Raw genomic sequence first — 7,801 nt, 5'->3', positions numbered from 1 at the left:
ACTCTCCATCAAAGAGAAATCTGATGAAAAATAGACTGGACCTTGGAGCCAGGAGAATTACTTTCCTCCTGCAGTTATTGCCATGAAACATAAGACAGAATCCTTGACATCCAAAATTTTGTACTACTTGGCATCTCATGATCAGAGCAACAAGATATTCTCCATAAACATGTAGAAATTGAATACCTAATAATCTGCCATCTCAAATGAATGCCAGTTGATGGGGGGGGGGGTCACCCCATTACAATTCATTCTCTTGGGGTTTTTGCTTTTCTAGGATGTACTGTTTACCTTTCTCAGCCAGTGTATGAATGGCCAACAGATATATAGGAACCTTAACGAAGACACAAAAATTAACACTTGCCCACCTTCTGATCTGTGGAATTAAAGACTCCCTAGCTTACAACGTAAGGCTACAATGGCACAGCTCATGTAGGCAATAACAGCTTTGGTGTGACCTTCACAGCCTGAAGACAAGTGAGGGAAACTATGCTGAAATAACCTTAAAAAGGCTGGAGTTCTGAAACAGACTCAATCAAATGAAGGAAAATACATGCAGAAGCACGTGCTTCCCCTCTACATCAACAATGGCTGAATACAAAAGGAGCCTACATATATATTTGTTAAAGTAAAACATCTTCTAATTTAAAATACTTAAGATGAAGCCTATTCAGTGGAATGCACAATGAACAAGTACTTAAAAGAGAAATAAAGCTCTAGTTTCATGTTATTTTGGTTTGTTAACATTTAAATAGTTTCAATAGGAACTTAAAGCCTTTTTACAACATTTTAGCTATGGTTTAGCTACAAGTGTTTTAGTTAGAATTATCAGGCATTGCTATTATACTTTTCAGACAAAAATGTAGGGTAGGTTATCTGCTAATATCTTGGTGGAAAAAGATCATTTCTGCGACACTGACCCTAAGATTTTCTCAACTCAAATCCTTTAGCAACTCTGCTGACTTCCAGAATCTTAGACAGTTCCTTACTTTCTACAGCCACCAAAAGACATCAGAGGAGGTGTCTGAAAAAGAAAAAAAATCATTACTATTTGGAGAGAAAAAGAAAAAAAAATTTTAAAAACAAACAAACAAAAAAAGCTTCTTTTTAACTCTTTCATTCCACAATATTTTCAATTTGAAAAAAATGTGACCAGGCTTGCCTACTCTTATCGTCTTTTAAACAAATCAATTCCCTTAAAGTTGTCTCACTTCTTGCTAAGAGTAAACAGGAAGTTTTCTTTTTTTTCACTTCCTGCGAGCCTTTGCAGTAATTCTTTATTTACCTTCCACTTTCTCTTTATTAAACCATCATCAAAACAATTCTTGAGATCTAAAGAAAATTAAGAAAATTTCTGCCTCTAAAGTAAAAAAAAATATATTGAAAATTTGCCTTGATGCCGGTTTAAGTAGACTTCTGTACTGATCTCTGACATTGTCTGTGTAGCACTAATACTCCATGCTCTTGTGAGTCTTGTGACACGAGTACACATTTTCTAATGCTTCTGAGAATAAAAAAAAAAATCAACATATCTTTTCAGTTGGTTTGTTAAGCCTTTTCAAGGTTATTTCAAGGATCCTTTTGTTTTCCCAGATTTAATGGGAAAAATGTACTAAAATTCCCCACGTGCTGTTTTATCAAACTGTTTATAGTTATACCAGGGCAGTGAAAAACAAGGTTATTTGCAAGGAAAAACAGGGTGCAATGATAACAGTGGCAAAGGCCATTAGTAAATAAGCAGGGATAAAGCAGAGGTCAGGTAAATATTTCCATGGGTGCAAAAACCTAAAATATGAATACAGCTGGGAAACTGAAGAACTATACTTATACTTTTTGTTGCACTGGCTTGAAAATGTAGTCTCAAGACTGTACTTTGAAAACAAAAAATGCTATTAAAACTGATTTTTTCATTCCCGCAAAATTATTTGTCAATATAGTTGATCTGGAATAAAACATTGAATAACTATAGTGATTGGAGAAATATGGTGTCTTTCAGAATGCATTACTTTTATTTTTAGTGTTTAGCTAATAGCATTTAACTAAGGCTGTTAGTTAAATACTACACTATTCTAAATAAAGATTTTAAAAAAGAAACCCATTTCCAAACTTTTTTCACCAGATCAAAAGCAACAATGAAACTCAGCTTAGGTCTTTTAAAAATACATTAATTGGCCTTTAGTAAAATTGAGGTATTTCTGAAGGCAAAACAGAGGCTACAGAAATTGTGGGGAAACAGCCTCTGCACATGTGTTCCAGCTGTTAGCTGAAATCCTAGCCAAAGCTGCCTGGACTAGGACCCTCAGAGCCCAAGTCACCTATCCCTCGTAGGCACGTATTTCTAGGTACTCTGCTCAGAAGCCCAGTCTCCAGTTTCCCGCTTCTCCACTCCAAAATTTGAATTTCTCAGCTCTTTGCCCCTAAACCCCCTGGTCTTCCAGTCCTCTTATCCAACTTTTCCCTGGAGGTATTTCGTCTCATATTGCCCCAAATCCTCTCAGTCTGATCCCCAATTCTCCCAGCCCAGAGACCCCTACTCTTTCTGTTCCCTGCATTCACTCTCCTCATACCTGAATGGGAACATCTAAGCATTTTCATTTCTTTGCTCCAGACCATCCGTCTCAGAGTCCAGCAGATACCTGCTGCTCTGCCCCTGCTTTTCCCGTTGTTCTCTGCATATACAGCCTCTGCTGCTTCCCACACTCTGGGCCTAAATGGCGCAAAAAATAATAGAGATTCTAATATGATTGCTATGTCATGAATTAAATACCTAGCAAACCAGTCAGAGCGTAAAGGTTTACATCATTCAAATGTTAAGCCATACTCACTTTCTTGAAGGCAAAGATTAAAAAAGCAGTGAAAGACAAGCCTATATTCCAGCTGCATAAGTGAGAATCCTATTCTAAAGCCCAAGGGATGGAGGACTGGGAATTAAAAGACAAATTTGCTTCATTCTTTCTGTGCAAACAAGAAATGTGCATTAATCACCCATTCAAGATAGATAACAATCTGTCAGATTGACTTGAAGAGGGGAACACAGATTTCTGTCCGCAGGAGGTAAAGAGATCAAATGCATCTGAGCCCTTCCTGATGCTTCCAAAAGCCCCTGTCACAAAATGAAACCGAACACAAACAACAAATGAGAACCTTGCACTGCCAAAATCAAGTATCCCAAGCCCTGCAACTGGAGGGAAAAATGTAATTTCATCACTGGACTCAGTTATAAAGTCCAGGGCGTGGGCTGGAGCACTTCATATAAGATCCAATCAGCAATGAGTGGGTCAGAAACAAAAAGGGAATTCCAGAATTTCTTTCAGAAAGGTTGCACCAGCAAATTTCAGCATTAAGGGCAAAAAAATACAACAAGCAACTTCAGCAGCTCTCTGGCTGCAAGTGAGAACTGTTCCCACATCTCAAGGACATACCTGAGCATACAAGATGCTTGCATTAACAGATGCAACATTAACAGACATAACAAATGATGTGCCACTTTTGCAAAAGAAGGATAAAAAAAATAGTATGCCATTTAACTCATGTTAAAGACAAATTTAAAAAAAAAATTAAAATCCAGTGTGGGTGGTGGTTGTGATAATCCACTATGAAAGTAAAATATCCATAATTTCACCACAGACAACACAAAAAGTCAGTAAATACCACTGCTTAATGCTGCACATCAAAGACATTACATGGGCTTCTACCATTACTTCAGTTTACAAGTCTGGGACAAGTAAAAGTGTTATGAACCTAAACCCAAAGTACTAGACTCTTAAAACCCTAGATTGGAAGGAGGAGGAACTACACTGATCAGCTGACAAATCTTTCTCTATGCCATTAACATAATGACCATTTTATGATAATTTCAGAGGATTTATCAATAGGCTAGATTGTCCCTATAGTCCCTATTCTTAATAACATCTAAAAGGGATTCTATCATGGAATTTATAAGACCTCAAAACACCCTAGATCTTCTATAAATAAAGGAAAAACTAGGATGGCTAACAAGGGGCTGTTCACTTTTTATGCTTGGCAGGTACCTATAAATTCTCTTTCCAAAGGTAGATCTTCACTGAGATTTATATACATTTGACCGTCTTCCTGCAGGATCTGCTCTGCATATTTCCATGAGGTGGGGTCCCATTCTCAACATTTATAATAAATAAAATATGCTATATACTGCCTTGTTACTTACATAAAATAAAAATCTAATATAAAAATTACTAAATAAAATTCACAAATAAGATAAATTGTAGCATACAATTAATGTTCAGAAAAAGTACATACAGACAGATTAAATGCTAGACACTAGAAAATAACATCTTCTATTCAGCATCTGTAGAAATAATTGAACATCACAAAGGAATGATTTAAAAATTGTAAGCTAAACTGAAGAGCAGGTAGAGATTGAAGTCTAACAGTTAAATGACAGTACAGTGCAAATTATAATTAAAGTGTGGTTGTAGTCAAACGTTGTGCTAGGGTTCTGTTTTTGTGTTTTAGTTTCCATAAAAAAATTGTCTAATGCTTTGCTCTGCAGAGTATCTAGAGCTTTGGATGCCTCCATGGCTCTTTCCTAAATAGTACTATTAGTGGTAAGGATCCTGCAAATCCTAAGGCTTTGCTATAAACCCCAAGTGAGTTTGCACAGTGATAAATGACAGAAATTTAGGGAAAAGCTGAGTGACACAGAAAAAAAAGCAAACTCTAGTTTTCTCGAGTGTATCAAATTTGCCAGAATATAATCCCGATACTGTCATCTTAGTGAAATATTTCATCATATTTCTAAAGAGCATGTTATATAAAATCACTAACAGATAACATGTATTATTCAAGAGAACATTAACAAAAAAACAAATGCAAAGCAACCTTCTGCAAGCATTATGATTCAATATCGAATAACCACTGCTTCTTTTATATCTCCTGGCTAATAATTTTTTTTAGTAAGTGACACTGAGTCCCTGGTAGCCTTCTATCAAAGTATTAATGCTTAACAAAAGAAGATATTCACTTGACTGGAAAACAGATATTTAGACAGGTGAGAGGTTAAAATTAAAAAAAAAAAACCCAAACAGAATAATTATTTATTTACATGCCTCTTAATAGCATTTAAACAAATGTACGTTAAACATAACTTGGAGGAAAATCAATTTTGCATTAATCTCTAGTTGGAGGCATCTGAGATTTGCAGAATGGCTGATAACACTCAACAACTCAGGCATATGGTCTCTTATCCAGCACCAAATTAGCTTGTATTTACCATGGGATAGCGTAAGCAACAAATTCTTGGATGTTATCCTTGCAGGCCTCTACCAAACACTGATTCCATAAATATCCCAACAGCAGCATCACAAGCAACCGAAATACTCGACAGTTGTGCGCATGTAAAACTTCTCAAGCCTGGCAAACCAGAAGAGGTCTGGCTATGTCTTCACTGTGCAGCTACTGACCCAAGCGGAGCAGCCACAGAGCCAGTCAGCGGGGCACAGCCCCGCCGCGTGGGTGACCTGCAGGTGGGTTACCTCTCTGCCTTACCAGGCTGCCAGAGCAGAAACAGGTAGGGCTGCCTTCTCTCTGAACTGTCAGTCACATCAGCAGGCTGTCAGATGGCTAAGCAGTGGTGTTGAAGATACCCACCCATTTCACTGGAAATTCTGCAGTGTCTGTATTTTCTCCCTATCAGCAATCTGCACTTTTACAAAATGGAAATTCCCTTTTCTGATCAGATTTAATTCAACCACGTGAGGCCAATTTTCCTTGTGTCAAACCTGAAGTCTAGAAGATCACATAATTTGGAAACTAAGAGGCCAAATCCCATCAGTGAGGTAAACAGAATCGTAGAATCATAGCATCACAGAATGGCTTGGGTCAAGAAGGGACCTTTAAGGGTCACCTAGTCCAACCCCCCTGCAATGAGCAGGGACACCTTCAACTAGATCAGGTTGCTCAGAGCCCTGTACAACCTGACCTTGAACGGGGCATCTACCACCGCTCTGCGCAACCTGTTCCAGTGTTTCACCACCCTCATCATAAAAAAATTCTTCCTTATATCTAGCCTAAATCTACCCTCTTTTAGTTTAAAACCATTACCCCTTGTCCTATCGCTACAGGCCCTATTAAAAAGTCTGTCCCCATCAAATAAATACACTTGAAACTTACTACCCTGGGATGTTGAGGAGAGACTGCCGAGGCTTGACCAGCCCCCAGAGTAATACCCTTTGTGGCTCAACCATGTAGGAATCCCTGATAGTACCAGCAGAGACTTGGAGTGACTGCAGGGCTCTGGAGAAGGTGAAGGGGACAGAAGCCCACACAGTTCTCCTACATATTTCCCAATACAGCCAAGGGAGAGAGTCCTGTAGGAGAGGAGACTGAGTCTGCGTGCCTGGTGTAACAGAATGGGCTTTAGCCTTCACAGCCGTGGGACCCTCTTTGACAAGTGAGGACTGCTGGGCAGAGGTGGGATCCATCTGACAAAGCTGTCAAAAGCATACAAAAGCGTGTCAAAGCACACAAAAGCATCGTTTGTGTAGCTGTGGGACAAGACTGGATTTGCCTGAAAGCTAATATGGAAAAATTAAAGCTTAGCCACTCCAGTTCCCCGATTCAGCAGACGACTCCGATAGAGCCAGAACAAGGGAAGGTCACTTGTACTGGATGAAATCTTATCTGCTTACAGCCTGGTTTCCTGCAGCTTTGTTTCCTGTGGTTGAAGCCACACAAACCCATGTGAACAGTGTGAATGCCAGCTGAAGGTCTTACCTGTTGAGGGAGCACTTATGAAGACTTGTTTTAGTGTGAATTCTTGATTGCGTTTAACAGCTGACCCCCACTGCAGCTTCTCCTTCACCCAAGGTACTCTGCTCCATCCAGATGCCAGATTTCATGATCACAGTTAGGATAGGGAACATAGATGCAGAGCCCAACACACACAGATATGTGAAAGCAGAAGTCCTGCTTTCATAGGAAACAAGGCAAACCCTGCTGTTTTTCTGTGAAAACGCATTCTGGATAGGAATTATTAATTAACATAAAATTTAGAATCATAGAATCGTTCAGGTTGGCAAAGACCTTTAAGATCATCGAGTCCAACCATTAACCTAGCACTGCCAAGTCCACCACTAAACCATGTCCTCAAGCACCACGTCTACCTGGCTTTTAAATACCTCCAGGGATGGAGACTCAACCACTTCTCTGGGCAGCCTCTTCCAATGCCTGACTACCCTTTCAGTGAAGAATTTTTTCCTAATATCCAACCTAAACCTCCCCTGGCGCAGCTTGAGGCCATTTCCTCTCGTCCTATTGCTTGTTACTAAGGAGAAGAGACCGACCCCCACCTCGCTACAACCTCCTTTCAGGTAGTTGTAGAGACCAATAAGGTCTCCCCTCAGCCTCCTCTTCTCCAGACTAAACAACCCCAGCTCCCTCATCCGCTCCTCACAAGACTTGTGCTCCAGACCCTTCACCAACTTCATTGCCCTTCTTTGGACACGCTCCAGGACCTCGATGCCCTTCTTGTAGTGAGGGGCCCAAAACTGAACACACTACTCGAGGTGCAGCCTCACCAGTGCCGAGTACAGGGGCACTATCACCTCCCTGGTCCTGCTGGCCACACTGCTCCTGATACAAGCCAGGATGCCATTGGCCCTCTTGGCCACCTGAGCACACTGCTGGCTCATGTTCAGGCAGCTGTCAACCAACACCCCCAGGTCCTTTTCCGCCAGGCAGCTCTCCAGTTGTGACTGAAGTGCAGGACCCAGCACTGAGCCTTGTTGAGTCGCATGCAGTTGGCCCCAGCCCAACGATTCAG

Source organism: Nipponia nippon, unplaced genomic scaffold, assembly GCF_047370975.1.
Source record: "Nipponia nippon isolate SJK-2023a ecotype South Korea unplaced genomic scaffold, ASM4737097v1 scaffold_1, whole genome shotgun sequence".
NCBI classification, from domain to species: domain Eukaryota; kingdom Metazoa; phylum Chordata; class Aves; order Pelecaniformes; family Threskiornithidae; genus Nipponia; species Nipponia nippon.
Note: the sequence above shows the minus strand (reverse complement) of the source record.